At 39.5% G+C, this 18,037-nt stretch overlaps 1 long non-coding RNA gene across 1 annotated transcript; it reads left to right on the plus strand.

Moving 5' to 3' along the window:
• Nucleotides 1-258: 258 nt before the first annotated feature.
• On the plus strand, nt 259-14,353 carry LOC141740091 (uncharacterized). Its single transcript, XR_012585879.1, has 5 exons — nt 259-395; nt 2,475-2,555; nt 8,396-8,526; nt 9,224-9,300; nt 13,899-14,353. It is a non-coding gene; the product is annotated as an uncharacterized LOC141740091 (long non-coding RNA).
• Nucleotides 14,354-18,037: the final 3,684 nt, after the last annotated feature.

Raw genomic sequence — 18,037 nt, forward strand, 5'->3', positions numbered from 1 at the left:
GTAATGGGAACAACTTTGTGTCTTTAGATATATAGGGAGAAATAGTGGGTTAAATAGCACAGTAAATGCTCATTTTTAAGAACAGTTGAGTCAAGCAATGTAACGATATGACCTCTACTCACAGGTTTTAATGTTGGGAATCTCTCAGCCCTGGCTATTCCTGCAAATGACTGTTAGCAGCTGTAGCAAACTACCTAATTCTGGGAACTGCGAGTTACTATTTGGTGTCATGAAGCCTGAGCAGCTGCAGAGAATTACTTAGCCTGGAAGTGAGATGCTTCTTCAGGGATTGTGTTAGAATTGTGCTTTTTGCTGTTGCAGTCCTGGAAGCTTCCTGGTGCTGTCCTGACAAGGCATCTTGAGACCCACCTCCAGCAGAACATCACTTGCTAAAGGTAAAAGCCATTTGTTAGTTTTTTCTGGATGTTACCAGCTTAAATGCCTATTAATGGCAGATGCAACTGTTATCTGTGGACTTGACATATTTTCCAGATGTTCCTGGAAAGCCTTTTTTTTTTCTTTTTTAAAATAAGGCAATTATTTAAAATGTGAAGTTAACCACTGGGGAAATACTGAATTTCTTTCAAAATCTTCATATCTGTTTATCATTTGGGAAAATATGAAAATATGCTTTAACTGAAACACATGGAATGCTTTAATCAGACAATACAAGTTACTGGCCTCAGAGACTGGATGAAATTTTCTGGCAAAAGGGGAGACTAGATGACCCGCTGGTTCTTCCAGGCTTCCCGTTCTGTTAATTTGCTAATCACATCTGTGGGATTAGAAGTGTGTTTAGAGAGTTATGATGTCCAGACTATTTGTCGTGCTAGTTTAGTAACGTCCCAGTCCGGGGGAAAAAGAAATACAGCTCACTTGATGTCCTCCAAGCACAGGAATTGTCTGATGTCTTTTGGATTAGTTCAGCCCGTGTAGTGATTAAAAGAACTTATGTGAAGCTCAAAAAAAGTTGTTTTTCCTTCAGTCTAGCAACTAGCAATCACACTAGTGGGCCTAATTCTCTGCTCTGTTATGCTGTAACCCTGCTGGTTTCAGTAGAGTCATGCTGGTGCTGAAATGATTTAAAGGACCAGTGAGTGAAACATAGCAGCTGAAACATATAGACTATACAAAAAAGCTTACCAAATCTGGAAAGTTGATTGGCAGCTTTTTCTTTTTTAAAAAAATTATTTTATTTAAAAATCTGTTATTCCAGGACGTGGATGCTCATGTTGTGGGACTTGCTATAAGAGTTACAGAAACTGAGGTCTGGACTTCTCTTTCCCTTGGGCATCTGTTTATCTTTCCTTCAGTTCATGATTGTTCCTTCCTCTCAGGGTATTCTGTGGTGCTTTGTTCAGTACAAGGAGGCTCCTGCCACTTCCTTTGGGCGATGTGAACTTGTCTGGACACCGAAAATGAGAAAAGAGAGTACTTTCCCTGCTTTTATTCTGCTTTGTATTGACTTCTCTGATTTGAATGTTTTTCCACATATTGTTTTTCGTCATCTCACACCCTAACAAGATATTATCATATAAGATAGCACAATCTGTTATGAAATACTTAGGGCTTGCCAGCAGTTTTTATTTGATACTTTAATAATGATCTTTAGGAGAGTACTGGGAATTGCAAAGAACAAAGAATCTCCAGATGTCCTAAAAATGTACGACGTAGGATTTGCAGAATATTTCTCTACTTGAGAGATTTCTAATTTTTGTTTGGAACAGCACAGTCCTGCGTTACCCTTGCCTGAAGTAAAATGAATACAATTTCGTTTACAGATTGTCTCTTAGATTAGCCCTGTACCCTGGATGTGTCTGGTTTATTACTGGAAGTGCACTCCTTGCTACTTCTCCTATTCGCTGTGGTTCTTGTAAACCTACTTTAACAAAAATGCAGTATCTGAACTTAATTCTTTTTGCAGCTCACCTTCCTCTCAGACAAGGAAATAAATGTCAAGAAACTAACTATAAGGTTTTGGCATATGTCTGCTGAATGGCAAGCTAGCTCTCAGCTTCAATATTTTGTGCTATTTGAATTGTGCTGTACAGAGTCACATGCTTTAAGCTAATTGCTCCCATGCAAGAATTGTAGGAAATAGAAAAGCGAAGTTCCTGTGGTGAGTTTTTTTTGATTTTTCTGGGGGCTGAGCTGAGCCTGAAATAGAAAAATTCCTTCTCTACTCTGGTTTTCATCTTTAGTTTCATGTCTGTCTGGTTTTTTTTTCTCTTTTTTTTTTTTTAAATCACATAAGAAAGATGTATGTGAACCCAGTGTGTTTCTCACCATTAGATCAACTCAGGTGTCATAGAAGCCTAACCAGTAGAAGGGCCATGCTTGACCAGATACTGTAGAACATATAAGAACAGCAATAAGCAGATTATTTCAAAGAACTAATTTATAATTCCAATGTTTTCTTAAAACACATTCGTTTAGACGTATCTTCTCACATGTCACCAATCCTATCTTTGCAGGAGTGATGGCTGTTGTTCTAGGTGATTCTGTCAGTGGAGTTCCCCTGCTGGACACATGATAATAGGAAAAAATGCAGAGAGGTAACAGCTTAAAGCTTTCCCCTCATCGCTTATTAACACCATTTCAGGAGAGGCTTATCTTAGTTTCCTGTTCTGAACCTCCGCAACTTCTTTTCTCACTTACGTTTGGACTTTTGGTAAAGCTGTTACAATCGGTTCACATCTTTATTTGTTTTAACATGAATTACATTCTTTCATTTACAGGGGGGAAAACCAATCCTGTAGCTCTTCATGTTGGGCTCCTTAACAGTAGGGAGGATTTCTAATGTGTATTTTACTTATTTTTTTAAAGATGTACCTATACTCGAATGTTCTAATGTTATTTCCAATAGCTTATTCTGTTTCTGAACGACTCTCTGTAAGGACATGCTTTATAAATAGTTTCTTTAATAATTTTAATTATGCAGCTTTAGTCTGTGATTTGACGATGAACTGCATGGAGGCACAAGGCTTTGCCTACTGCAATCACAGATTATGGCAGTCACAACAGTTTAAATTTCTCTTCTAATTAATGATAACATAATTTTCTAGTTACCCCATAACCTTATGGTCATTCATCTTAACTGTTGTTTTTAAGTGTTTTTAAATAAAAAGATTGCAGTCAGGAACCCAATGCTCAATGTTATAAACTACTATGCTATTAGGAGGAGTAATTTGTAAACTACTCTTTGGAAGCTACCCATCCCCAGTGCTGCCTCCAACATTTTCTAGTGCTGCCTCCAACATTGTGCTCAGCTCTGGTGAGCTGGGTAATCTGTGGTACAGGCAAATAGTTTAGGTGTATACTGTCCTATCAACCTAGAACCAGACTCCTTGCCTTTCTGGAAAAGGGCGGGGGGAAAAAAAGGGAAATTTCAGAACAGAGCAGTTTACTCAGATGAAATGAATATGAGTCAGGATGATCACTTCCTTGGAAAACTGCTCTTGTTCTTGACAAATTCAGGATGTAATTTGCCTTTTGCTGAAAAAATGCCAACATAACCTCTGTTTAGAAGATAAAAGGGTTGGTTTTTAACTTACAGGAGCTTAGAAAATAACTCATATAATAGAATTTGGGTTTTTTGCACCTAAGTCTATCTGCTTATAGTTGGATATATCCAAGTAGCTTGTCTTGTTAGGATTGTATGTATTACATTTATAGAAACGTCTTTCATCCTGAAGGATCCCAGTGTGCTTATGAATACTTGCACTCATTGCTAGAATGAATTGTCTTCTCGGAATAAAGAGGGAGGTAAGTCTAAAAGTCGAAGCGATAAATCTAGAAGTATTATAGACAAGAAAAATAATGTATTGGGTTTTTTTTCTTTCCTCTTAGAAATTCAGTTTCACTATTATGTGTGTTAAAAACACTTTGATGTGCTCTTCTTTAGGGGACCAATGTGCATACATATACCTGATATGAATCAATTTTATTTGTAGCTCTGTGCTGATTGGAGTGAAAGTCTCTGTGGGAGAGGGAAACTGCAGCTATGAAAGGCAGCCACAAGGCTTCCAGATGCTGCACTCTTGCTTAACCAGTAATTAGTGGGTAATTTCATGAGTTACTGAGCGAGGCTGATAAGGTGTGGGTTATGCGGGTGGTATAATGATGTCTTCTGGGCTTGGAACTCATACTTCTGTCTGTTCTTGTGTTTGGTTTTTTTTTTTTTTTATGGGGGATATAACTCTGTTGAAGCTAATTTTGTATGGGTGTTCTAATATCCAGGTGGAGCACATGACTGAGAAATACTGTATAAATTTAAAGTAGGAACAGCTTTAAAGAGACAACAGGAAAGAGACTACAAATGTGTTAAAATCTTGGGGGCTTGAGGGTTCTGGACCCTCAAGTTTTGGAAATAGGAAGGTGGAGGTGGTGAAGAGTAGTGCAAGGAGGCTGAAGAAAACCTAGGAAAGACAGGGAAGTGTGAGGTTGCTTAGGCTACAGCATATTTCAGAGGAAATATAGGTGCAGAAGAGTGTGCTTGAACATCTAACTACTTTTGAAGGAGGCTTCATTCTGCAGGAGGAGGGAGATTCTTCTTGAATTCCACCAACCTGGGAGGTCAGAGGTGTGGACAGCCTTCCTGTTTTGGGAAGGAAGAAGGTTAAAGATACCAAAGGAGCCAACTAGAACAAATCTTGTTGCCTCAGGTGTGGAGTCCCCTATGTTTTGTGTGTCTTAATCGGGTTGTGCCCACCATGCTGGGAAAATAATGTTTTATGGTATATCATAGCTTCTGTGCTGCATGACTTTAATATCCTAAATTTGTAATTTAGAGAACTGAGTCAATAACACTCTCATCTGAGGTGAATTTGTGTGTTTACCTTGATCATCACAAAAAGGGTGTTCTGTCCTTCTGTTCATTCATATAGGAAATGCTGTGAGTCTTGTAAAATTCCCAACTATGAAATACAGATCATTCCAGGAAAAAAAGACTGCGAATCCAGCAGAACAAGTGGAAACTGCTGAAAACATTAGTTTGAAAAACACTGTTGTACCTCTTCAAAAGCATTTAGAAACAATTTAAATGATTAATAGGTTCTAAAAAATATTTCCTATGGTTTTCAGATATTCCTTCCCTCTTGGCCCTTATTATAAATTACTGTTGTTGTGTGAACACAATCTTTACTCCTTTGAATGAGTATATAGAACTCTTCTGCCCTAGTCACAGCCTTCAGGATATTGCAGATATTGTCATGGAAATGGCTTATCGTTTTTCATAGAGAAAATTCTGCCTCCAGGGTGCTTAGTATAACCTTATTAGTCATTACATGGGTGGAAGACTTTACTGAAATATTGGTGCTGCTTGAAACGGATATTCTTATAGGAGCTAATACTATCTGCCTTGAGGCAAGCATGCTAGAAATATCCTCCGTAATTCTTGATTAGTAACTTCCATCATACACTATTCTGGGAGGATCCTTTTCTTTTGGGATGAGAAAGGCAACCCTTTCAGAGTGTTACAGCTATGGCATGAGTGTCTCAGATTTTCTGCTCCTGCTAAGCCTCTTCCTGATGGATACCAGTCCCCAGGACCCTTAGTTGCTAGTAGAGATGGGCCTGAACCAAAATTCTGAGCACAAAGCTTCTCAGGTCCAACGAAGCTCTACTGTACCAGGCTTCTGAAGTTGAGGCCTTCGTATAGCTGTTGATCTTCCTCTTTAGGAGCATGCAATACTCCAGGTAGCAGTAACTGAATTAATTAGGACTAAATTAGCAATTAACTAAAATTTTGTATGGCCATGTTAAGGATTGTCTGTGTTTGCCATTCACTAATAATAGCTATGCTTTTCCTTGGGCTAATGAGTGTTTGAGTGATTGAGAGTCTAAGGGGGTGTCCTGCATGGTATCACCATTCATAGTGAGCATTTCCAAATGAGGAGAAGGAAATTATGTGTGTAGGTGTGTCTGGCACAACAAAAACACTTATTGAGGTCTTAAGAAATCCTGGAAAATGCTATCTGCAGTAGGATTGCCCAGATAGTCTGGGATCTTCTGAGGAAAACGGGGCTTTGTTCCGTCTGCATCCTGGGGCAGCAACGCGCATGTTCAAAGTCTGTAAACCAGCCTGTGTATCAGGCCACTGAAGCCTAGAGGTTGCTTTTGCCAAACTTCAGGCCTTTTTTTTAAAGTCTGTTTTGCTTTGAAGTTATTAATGTTATACAAGGAGATTTCTGTGTCTCCACTGTGGTCAACGGTTACAGCTTCAAGAATGACAACAGTGAAATACCATTTGTACAAAAAGTGGAGACAGGAAAAATACATGTTCTTTTGCAGAACTCTGATGGACTCAATTTACATAAAATAACTTGTTTTGTGTAAATAAATAGGTGTAAGGTGTAAATGGGGATGGCAGCACTTTATTTTTGGGAGCAAGGATCCTGAATTAATTTCCCTCAGTATGTTCAGTGGCAAAAAGGAAATTATAGGCAAAGCCAAAAAGAGAACTGGAATTTTTTGTTCTCAGTGAAAACCTCAAGGATTAAAAGCAAAACTCCAAAGCTTTTCATGAAAGTTCAGGGTTTAGAAGTGGGCCATTTATCACAGAAGAAACCATGTTTTTGAACGGAACATTGTGTCTGGCTTAAAATCATAATGAATGATGGGGACAAACCACTTGATTCATTAGGTACATAGTTCGCTTAAAAACCTGTCCTGTTCCTGTGTTGCTGAAATCACTGAAAACATTGCCTTTCATGTCAGCAGACCAGGACTGAACTGTAAACCACAGAAATAACTTATTTATTTAGGAGATGCTAAATCTTCAAAACACCGAGCAGTTTCTGTGATATACTGAGTACCCTTGTTTCCTGCTAGCTTGTAGGGTTAGCCCCAGCATTATGAAAAACTGACTGTTATGTGGCCCCTCCGTTTAGGAACCGCTGATACTCTCCTTTGTTGCTTATCAGTGTAATTTTTTCCTGAAATACTCTTGTGCTTTCTCTCACCACCGTTCAAGCACTGGAGGATTTCTCCATAAGATAGGATCACAAGGTTAAAAGGGACCTCCTGACCCATTGAATTTAGAGCTCATGAGAGCAAAATTTACATGTGGGAAAAAGAAAGCTTTTGGAAGACATCCTATTGCCGCCATTCTCTAGAGCAGGGCTGAAATTATGTCTGCTCTTGCAGCAGTACGTTTTACAATGACCCTCATAAACTTATTCAGCTTCCTTATAGTCTGGTTTTGGTCCTACCAACATGGCTGCAGAATCTGCTGACTCTACTGGCTGGGGAGTCTCTGCTGATCTCCAGCCTACAGCTTGTCCATCTTCTGTACATTTGTTCATAATCCGTTGTTGTCCAGTTTAATAGCTATCCTCTCTTTTATCTCTGTCCTCATAGAATCATAGAATGGTTTGGGTTGGAAGGGACCTTAAAGATCATCTGTTCCAACCCCCCTGCCATGGGCAGGGACACCTCCCACTGGACCAGGTTGCTCAAAGCCCCATCCAGCCTGGCCTTGAACACTTCCAGGGACAGGGCAGCCACCACCTCTCTGAGCAACCTGTTCCAGTGTCTCACCACCCTCACAGTAAAGAATTTCATCCTAATATCTCATCTAAATCTCTCCTCTTTCAGTTTAAAACCATTCCCCCTTGTCCTAGCACTCCACTCCCTGATAAAGAGTCCCTCCCCATCTTTCCTGTAGGCCCCATTCAGGTACTGGAAGGCTCCTGTAAGGCCTTCTTGGAGCCTTCTCTTCTCCAGGCTGAACAATCCAAACTCTCTCAGCCTGTCTTCATAGGAGAGGTGCTCCAGCTCTCTGATCATCTTCATGGCCCTCCTCTGGACCAGTTCCAACAGGTCCATGTCCTTGTGCTGAGATAATGTACATTTCAGGCAGCACGCATATTCCCTCTCAGCTTTTTCGCTGCTCTTCTAAACAAACTAAAATAATTTAGTTCTTTTCTTGTAAACAGAACTGTGCTCAGTACTGTAGATAAAGCCTCAGCACTGCTCTGCACAACAGCCTTAATACTTCCATATCTTATCTAAAAGTATCTGTTTAGAATAATTTTAAGGACCATGTTAGCATTTTTATGGGCACATCATTTTAGTGATGTTGTTCTCCTTAAAAGGAATCTTCTGTCTTCATTGTAGCCTGGGATGGTACAGTTTTAACAGAATCAAGGTTTCATCTGCTGCCTTTACGTTATTTTTCACGGTACTGTCATCTCACAACTTGTCTGTTATGTTTTGACGTTACTTAATATACCTTGTCATACTTCTGACACAATCACACATCCTTTAATTCAGGAACAACCTTTGTTGGGGCCTTTCAATACTACTGTAGCGTTATCCAAAAAACCAAATAATTCATGAAGTACGTATGGAACAGAATAACCCAGCTCTTAGCTGCTGTTATTTTTTTCAACAGTGTCAGAAGCAGAGGACTGGTCTTTGCTAGAATGCAGAAAGAAACAGAAAGAACTCAACAATTTATGCATCCTGAGACCTCAACACCACCTGGACTTCCTTTAAAGCACATGAAAATACTGCTTAGAAAGGGTGAGAAGTCAATTTTCAGGATAAGGAAAAAATGTGAGAGACCACAGCTAAGTAAATACATGGAAAGAAAGACTAGACACCAGGGGAATGGACATAAAAATGTGGAGGTACCTCAAAGGAAACCATAATCAACAAACAGAAAGAGAGACATTGCTGGAAAAACTTTGCAGTTCCACGAAATCTTAGCAAGCCAAGCCACAAGTCTATAGTTGTAGCAGCTGTTAATTTCACAGCCATGGATGACATGGCATTTGAAGATACACCAGCAAAGTACAAAAGTCGAGTGTGTATCTATTTTAATAATATGGGATTTTTTTTTTTTTAAAGAGCAATACTTTACTCATTGCAAAATGCTACCTAGGGAGAAATGAGTTATCTATTTAGACTGCGGACATACTGAGCATACTGGCAGTAAACTGTGCTTTGTAACTCCTACTGCATAGTGTTATTTTATTAATGAAGTGAACCTCGATGATATTTTAGAATTGATTACCTCAGGTAATTTAGCATGCATAATGATTCAAACAATTTTAATTCAAACAAGCTACAGGCCAGCGAAGAACCATTCCTGCCTGCTGTGTGCATATTCAGGACACTATTTCAGTAGGTCCTACTGTGACACAGGAGAATATGTTTTTCGCTTGCATTTTCTTACCAGCTGGGGACACATAGGATTTCCTTCGCTTTTTTTGATTAGGGAACTACTCTGTTGCTTCTCCTGGCTCCCACTGGATAGAAGACACCTGGCATACGTCCATCAAGATCAGCCTTAAGGTCAGCTTCTAGCCCACCATTGTACCCTTTCCACCCAAGTATAAAGCTTACTTTTGCACTGCCACCTTTAATCCTTTAAAGGTGCACTAATAACAATTCCACCATGACCCGTTCCTGACTTCTGGTCCTTCTGCACTCTGTATTTACTGCCTATTCTCCAGAAAAGAGTTAGGAAGCTGGAGAAGACTGATTCTTAAAAGAGCTTAACAAGACAATAAAAATAGCCTCTAGAAGGCTGATGGATACTTCAAGCTAAGATACGTATAAAGTGGTTCTGCCCAGTTGATCGTGACTGGTCAGGGTCACACCTCAATCTCTGTGGAAGCTTACCTTGAACTGCTTAGTCCAAAGTCTATGCCTTGCAGTAGAGCTTTGCAGCTATTTCAGCTTTTTTGGATTAAACCTAGCACACACAGTAATGCTAAAGACTGCTAGAGTCAGTCTGTATTCTTTCATTTCTATGCTAAGATGAAATGGAAATCATCAGTTTTCAGGAGGTGATGGAGCAAGTATTAACCTAAAGTGGTCACTGTAGTTTGAAAAGCAGAGTATGAAATTTGGGAAAATAAATGCTGCAGCACAAATGGCTTCAAGAATATCAAAGTCAGGTCTGCCATTGAACAAAAGCAATATGTGCTGGCTCTTTCATCATCTGATTGCTTAAAAAGGCCATGCTCTGGGACTGAAAATTAGTAACATCTTGAAGTTCTTGAAGCTGATGATATAAGGGAAACTAATTACGTCTGAAACCAATACCAAACTATTTTCAGTTAACGTTATCTCCTATTCTACTTCAAAGGCTGAACCCTAAACTGACTCAGAATATATAGTGAGGCTATCTTTGTAAAATCTCTCATTTCTGTTGGAGGAAACACGATGGACTTAAGATACACACACTGTCTGTCTGAAGCATTTGCAGCAGATATTGCTGTTTGAGAATAGTACAGGTGTACAGGGAGGTCAGTCGCCTGACTGACAGCTGTTTGTGCGTATGTGACATTGCTTTGAGGGTTACCATCCTCCCATGCTGTGCTGTCCTTTCAGAAAGCAATGCAACTCCAGGGCAGGACCCTGCGGCATCTCCCTGGAGCAGCTGATGACATTACCAGCACCTCTGCAGAGGTGTGTGGTTTTGCACTGCAGAAGAGTCTCTGTCACATAGTTCCTGCAGTCCCTTCCAGTGGCACCTCCAGCGGGCGGGGGGTCATAAAGCAATCCAGCAGAAGCAGCAGCATCTTCTAGTGCTTTGGTCATCTGCAAAGCAAGTAGGAGCTTTTGCATCCAGGGACAGAAGTTGTGTAGGTTTGGAGGACATGTACACATAGATCCGATCCAGAAGGGGAGAGGGGAATCACAGCAGGTATAGGTAATCTGCCGAAGTCTATTTCACATCTTTAACCAGTCTTTGTATTTCTGAGCTCCTGAAATTTTAAGTCAATCATTCTGGTTTTGATCAGGGTCAGCTTAACTAGTTTCTTTATAGAGCACATATGGACCTGTCACTGGGCTGTTTAACTGACACATTTACAGTAATCATTCATCTGGCATGCAGCCATTAGCATATAAAACACTAGGTCTGCAAAGTTAACTTTAATAACGATATATTAAAAATATTCAGCAGACTTCCCCACCTTTTTCCAGAAAAACAGTCTGTGGGCTATCAAATTTGCTCATAATTGGGCACAGCAGATGAACAGCAGCCATCAAAAGCCACTCTGTGACCTGCTGGAGAGGAATGTTTCTTTCTTTATTGATGGGGCAGCTATTTAGTTCTCTTTTTTTTTCATGGAGTGGTGAACTGGACTGGCCAAGCTTCACACCCACATAAGTTTCATTTCTGTATATGCCACATGTGACTGGTCATAACTAAAACACAATCACATTCCTTGTTCCAAGGCTCCTGCTGGCACAAAACCTTTGCAGTTGCACAAAACCTTTGCAGTTTTGCGTAGGTTTAACATAAGGGTATGGGGTTTGCTTTCCAGATGCATTACCTGAATACTTTTGTAATATTTGGCAACCTCTGGAAGTGCAATGCTTCATTTTTCCTGCGGTATTTCGTGGCTCCTGGAGAAGTCTTCTCCCATCATTGTTAGCATTGCCATACAGACTCCTTGTGTTTCAATAGAACTGTCTTTATTTAGCACAGAAAACAGGTGCTTGATGTTTCCATTTCTTTCTTGTCTTCTACTTACTCAAGTAATCGCAAGCTGTATGTGTAGCAAGAAGACTAGAAAGTATAGTACGTGTAGCTGAATTGCATATCAGCTGGATTGTACTCATCTCAGGTAAAATGTTTTGATTTTTAAACTTTCCAGTAGTAGCAATTTGTGCTTAAGGTTCAATAAGGTAGGTAATTTTAAAAAGCTTTTACAAGCACTTATTTTGGCAAGACTGTATGTGCAGAAATTGCTAATAAAATTTCAGTGGCCTTAATCAACCCCATATACAATGTAATGGTGAAAAATAGCATGGGAAAAATATTCATACAGAAACATTTTTTCAGGCAGACTTTCTTCAAATAAAACAAAACTCTTCTGACGGCAGAGAAATGTCTGATCTTTCTTTACAAACGTGGTGAGCAAACTCAGTTCAAAGTGCAATCTTGTGCTCATTTCTAGATACTCAAATGTTTGCATAATTGGAGAAAGATTAGGGACAAAAGCAAAAGTTGCTAGCCAAGTGTTTTTAGTTTTGAATCCTTGTTCAGAGAAAAATGTTAAATCACTTTTGCAACACTACTTGGCAACTACTTAATTAATGCATGATTGAAAATCTACTACAAGGGGTAATCATTCAAATGCAATAAGTAGCTCTTTTTGTATGAGCTGTTCCTGCATTTCTTCCATGCTTTGATGAACAGTGGAATTGTTGACATTTAAAGTGTCCTTATTGCCATCAGATTCATATAAGTAGAAATAAATAAAACCCTTTTAACCTTGGACTTGTTTTTTCAGGTTCTCTACAAATTCAAACAGACAGTAGGCTACATTTTTGAGGTTTTCTTTGTAAACATACTATCTATACACTGACTTGTTGAAAACCAGCACCCTCTCTCCCCAAAATAAAGCAAAATACAGTCTAGACTCTGGAGAACATTTAAGATGTCTGAGAGTTAAACTTGCATGTAAGCAAAAAGTATACTGACGAAATATTGTTTATTTCTGATAGTGCTTGTTTCTAATGCCTGTATGTTTTTATGTTTTAAAGTTAACTGTGAAATCATACTGCAGAAGGATCTGGAGTACTTAAGTCCCATCATGAAATATGGTGCATGAAAAAAAGTTTGATTAAATTAAGGCTGACAGGTCTATTTTGTAATTAAGCTGGGTGGGGACAAAATTGGACGAGACGGTAGGATGCTACCCAAAAGAGGGGCTGCTTGGTTTTTAATAACTGACCCCTGACAAAATTAGAATTTGCTGAGTAAAAAACTTAACCAGCTAAAATACATGTCTAGGGAGATTATTTTTCTCTGGCAGTATGAGATTTCAGATTTTGTATGAACCTGGGAAAGCTTGGTAGATACGGGTGTATTCTCTTGACCATTTAATAGAAGGTCAGTGAAGCTAAGAACAGGTCTAGATTATGTTTGTGTCGCTCTGATCTGCTCAGCCTCAGGAGGAGTGCAGCCAAGCGAAGTGCCATAACTACTGCTCAGATGAAACCCATCGGGCGAAACACTGGGGCTGTGAGCACAGATGGCTTGGACAGTGTTTTGCCACCTGTATTATCAATTTAAGGGAGAAGTTGTTAAAGGCACACCTAGTTATTGGCAAGGTGATGCAGAAAAATGTATTTAGAAGGAAACATGAAGGTCACTTGGGGAAAGAAAAATCTGAGAAGGTCCAGAGAGATTTCCTGCTGACTTCAGTGAGCAGTGACATTGAGGAAGCTGTTAAACCTTGTCAGAGACACTGAAAATACAGGCCAAGTTGAGCCAGACTCCTCATATTAACCTATAAAAAAACCTGTTCTCTTGGAGCAAGTGTGCATAGCTTTGTTGTGTTAGCTGGAAAAATGTGCGTAGTAGTTCTAAATTAGTTTGTTTCATTACTGTAAGCTAATCTTACCATGTTGGATTGTACATATCAAATGATTTTTGCAAATTGTATTACGCTTGAGATGGCAGACACTGGAAACAGGATATAGATTCATAGGCATGTTTGCAGTCAAGCATGAACAAAACAGATAATCCTAGAAAAAAAAAAAAAGCCAAAATAAAACATCATTTTAACATCCATGAAATCACTATCTGGCCACTACCTCATATTATAAAATTTCAAAATACCGACATTGAGATGTAGTCTATCGCCTATTATTGACAGCCAGTTTGACTGAAAACAATCAAACACTGAAGCTGTGAAACATTGAACAACTTATAAAGCTAGTAGCATTGCCCAAATGTTGCTTTATTATTTCTGAAATGGATTAGTTAGTTTGTACGGGTATCTCTGCATGACATGGTCTTTGGCCAGGAAAGTTACTCAGAAATTACAGTAACTCTGGTTTGAACAAGAGGGGCAAAACAGGGAAATAGTTCATTTAATAAATGCTTTTTTTTTTTTTTTTCAAACAATACAACATTTTTCCTTCAGCTTCTCCTTCTGCGTGCCAAGAGGCTTCTTTCAGAGAGAGGGAGAAGAAAAGTACAGAAAGGACACAAAGCATGTGAACGCAGCAGGTCCCTCCAGCGTTTTGTGCAGTGCTCAAAGTACAAAGAAAACACAAAGTGATGAAGAAACAGGGTCTGACTGTTCCCGCTTTTCATTCCTGAATTTAAAACAATAACCTGGGGCAAAAGATTAAGAAAGAAGGTCAGATGGAGAGTCGGAAGGAGCAGAAGGGCTGGTGGTTTTAGAGACATCTCACTTTCCCAAAACCAGCTGAACAAATTACTGCGTGCCTCTGACTGAGCAGCAAATTATAGAGACTCGAGCTGGATCTCTGAGCGCAGCTGAAGTGGTGCTTGCTTTTCTGAGCCAACAAAATGCTCATTAGCTTGTTCACATTTGTGAGAGTGGAGCTGGGCTGGCGCGATCGCTGCTGGAGAGGAAGGGAGAGCGGAGCAGGCGAGGGGGAGGGAAACCAGGGTCTTCTGCGAGGGGATGTCGGTGGGAAGGGCCGACAGTGCTAGGTCAGCATTATTGGCCCTGTCTCCCGCTCCATAAAGGTGACACATATTCCAGCCAAACTGGAATTTGGCTAACACATCCTTCCTTGAAGAAAATACTCAAATAAAAACCAAACTTGAAAATTGCTAGTATACTTTGCTTTTTTTTTTTTTTTTTTTAAACAAAAACAAACCCAAAAAACCTGTGGCAAGATGCTGAGTGCTGACAGATTAGAGAAGCACTGAAGACAAGTCCATTTGGCTGAGTACACTGGGGACAGTATGCCTATTCTTAGAAATTATTATCCTAATAATTATTGCTAAGTACTTTAAAACGATGTATTTTGTGCTAAATACAGGCTCAGTGAGCTCAGTGGTGCCTAGAAAGGGAGGAATACACAGCTTGTATCCTGGAGTTTACAGTCTAAGACTTTATCATTGCAAGACACAAAGCAATAGGAAAGATGAAAGATTTGCAGGCTTCACTCTACGTTATCAAATTACTCCAGCTCAGAGCAGCGCTGCAGTCCATTGAAATCAGTTAAGAGTCTTTCTGCTCCATCCACTTTCCTGGGACGGGACCCAGGGGATGGCTGAAGGGATGAAGACTTCTGGGGCCGCTGCTCACCTGGGTGGCTACCTGCCTCCTCCCTCTGCTCCTCGCCTCTCCCAGCTCTGGCTCTGCGGCAGCGCTGCAGGGAATCAGGCCAGCTCTGCCCGGTGCTGATGAGGCTTCGGGAATTTCGCTGTCTAAGGGAAGAATGTTGTTATGTCTAACGTTTAATGCAGTGCTGGCACTGGGAGGCTGCAGGCAGATTTGTTTATTTGACAGGCTCTGCTAACTTGACTTTCTAAGGGTAAAAAGCTACACTGCTATCTGGAAAGGCTTCTATAGGAATGGATCGACCGGTTGCAAGGGTCACAATCACTGGGAGCCAACGGGGCTGATAAAGTGTGCCCTGGCCAGAGTCTGTGCTCCAGCTTAATACCAGTGTGGCACGGGTCTAACACAACCACCAAATTCAGTCCATTCCTGCAAGAGGCTCGAAAGGGCAGAGTTTACTGTACTGTGGGTGATTTCCCTCTTTCAGAATTATATTGGTAAGGTTGAGCCTTCATGGAATCAAAAATGCCAGTAGCCTCCATGATTAGCTTTCGTATTATTTTTATGTTACATGAAAAAAAATTCTTGTTCCTTCCGGTTGTGGAGTGATACTGGTTAAATTATATCTTAAAGTGAAGAAATGCTTGCAGATAGTGTTGATGATTCAGATGGTTTAGAAGACAGACTGTTGTTTTAAGAGCAGCATGTGCTTGTTCAGAAGACACCCTCAATGCCATCAAACATAACTAACACTGACCAAAAAAGGTATTTCATCTCGAATTTGAGAAAGCATAAATATTTGAATCCAAGCAAAAACATAGCTGCAATTTCAAAAAGCCAGTGGAAGAACAGCAAGAACCATCATATCTGTAATCGAAACTTTATAAAGAACCTTTAATACAATAAATATCCATTCTGTTTATTGAAATTAACTACATGGGCTATGTCTCTACTAAGGCCAGCAAGGAGAGCTGATGATCTTTGAGGTAACTGTTACCAAAACTTCTTAAGAACTAGTTCATCCCAGGAAGGACTGCTCCTCCAAATCTCGTCGTGCAGGTATTACAAATTGCTTATGACATTAGGAGACACCAAGAAGGCAGAGATGGAGCTTGGGGCTGTGAACAGGCACCAGGACAAGGATACCAGAAAGCAGGATGTGAAGAGCCAGAAAGTAAGGACCAATGCTGAGCAGGGAGAAACAGGGTCCAAGGCGAGAAATCAAAGCAGCGAGCTCCAGAACCTCCTGAGAAGCCTTTTTGCAAGACACCCTCCTGCTCTCCAACTGCCCATTTTGGAAGTAAGGGAGGAAGGCTTTACTTTCCCACTTGTCCCCAGCCTGCTCAGGGACCCTTTGCAATTTCCAAATTTTTACTATCATCTACGTTGAAAAGTGTGAACTGTAAAGAAATAATTTGGTCTGGGTCTGTATTTAACAGAAGTTTAATGAACTGTCAGTGAACCTGGCCTATACATTGAGCTTGCTGTGCTCAAGCCTAGTTTCCATGTAATAAAATTGTGTGCAAAGCCATGTATTTTTGGATATATGAAAATACTTTGCAGATAAACATGTACACAAAGATAAACACATACAGACAAAATTCTGTGGAAAACATAACGTGTCCTATATAGTATGTATTTGATCTACAGTAAGTACATTCTGTTGTATTTATGCTTCCTATGCTTAAATGAAAATAATGATATGGAAGAATTTTAAGCTTTGGTCTCAGTTTCATCTCCTCAAGTTTCCTGAAACATTTAAAATTGTAACTGGAATCTCATGCTTCCTATGTAAATGTAATTTGGAACACAGGCTAATGGAAATGTAGTTAATTTAAGCCAAAGATTGCAAGGATTTTGCGATATCTAAACAATATGAAGGAGTTGAAGTCTTAGGTATTTAGTCTCTGAGGCAGCATGTAAGATATTTGCTCCTATTATGTGATTGTCACCCTTCTCATTGACAGCAAACAATTTTATTTGTTTGTTTAAGAATTTCAATCTGTTAAACCTTTCAAAATGAAACCTGCTACTAGTGACTTGTCACAGAAATTCAACAAAGTAAAAAAACCTTTGTTTTGCATATCTGATACTACTGAAGATTAGTCACCTAATGTGATTCATGCACAGTGTACCGTGGATGATGAAGTCCCAGAGTCCTCAAAAAGAAAAAAAAAATTAAAAAATCAGTATGCCTTTGGAAGATGTACAGCTCCCATCCGCCATTCAACTTTTCTCCTTTTCTTTCAGGAATAAAAGCAGCAACTTTGCTTCTCATCATCTTTAAGTGACCTGACTCTACGCTGCTACTAGTGTCTGCTTTTTCACAGGACAAAAATCTCTCAGCTTTTCTTCTCACTTTTATTGATTATCTATCAGATTTATTGCAAAGTTGTATCTGACTCATGTTTTTGTGGTTTTGCTGTAGGATAACCACTTGGGCAGAAGCACACAGCCCAAAAGGCAAATGAAGCACTATGTTCATCAGATCCTCTAGGGCATGGGGACTCTGAAAAAGTAAATGGTTCGGTTTTCTTGTAGGCAAATATTGCCTTATGAGTTTTATTATTTTATTTAGATTTAAATCAGAGATTCCCTTTCTATAAGTGCTCCAAGGCACATTCAATTCAAAAGCAAAAGTCTTTTGACATCACGGGGTCTTGAGCTAATTTTTATAATGTTTTCTTTTTTTCATTTTTAATTTTCATTTTTATAACCTTTCTTTTTTTCAAAAGATATGAAAAGGTGCACCAAGGTTAAAGAGATAACAATCTAATAAGGTGTGATGTCAAAAGCACCTATTTTTGGTATAATTAAGTCACACTGAATTTGGTCCTCATTTAAATCAGAGCAAAATTAAACCCATTTTTGGATGGATGTACAGAAGAATTACAATGCTGGAACTGTTGAGAAATTTAGGCAGGACAATTGAATAGTATCAGGTTGGAATTTGGACATTTGTTTAGACTAGCATTTTTGCTTATCAAGGGTACCATTCACTTCTCAGTTCCTTTACTTCA

Source organism: Larus michahellis, chromosome 3 (assembly GCF_964199755.1).
Source record: "Larus michahellis chromosome 3, bLarMic1.1, whole genome shotgun sequence".
In the NCBI taxonomy this organism is placed as follows: domain Eukaryota; kingdom Metazoa; phylum Chordata; class Aves; order Charadriiformes; family Laridae; genus Larus; species Larus michahellis.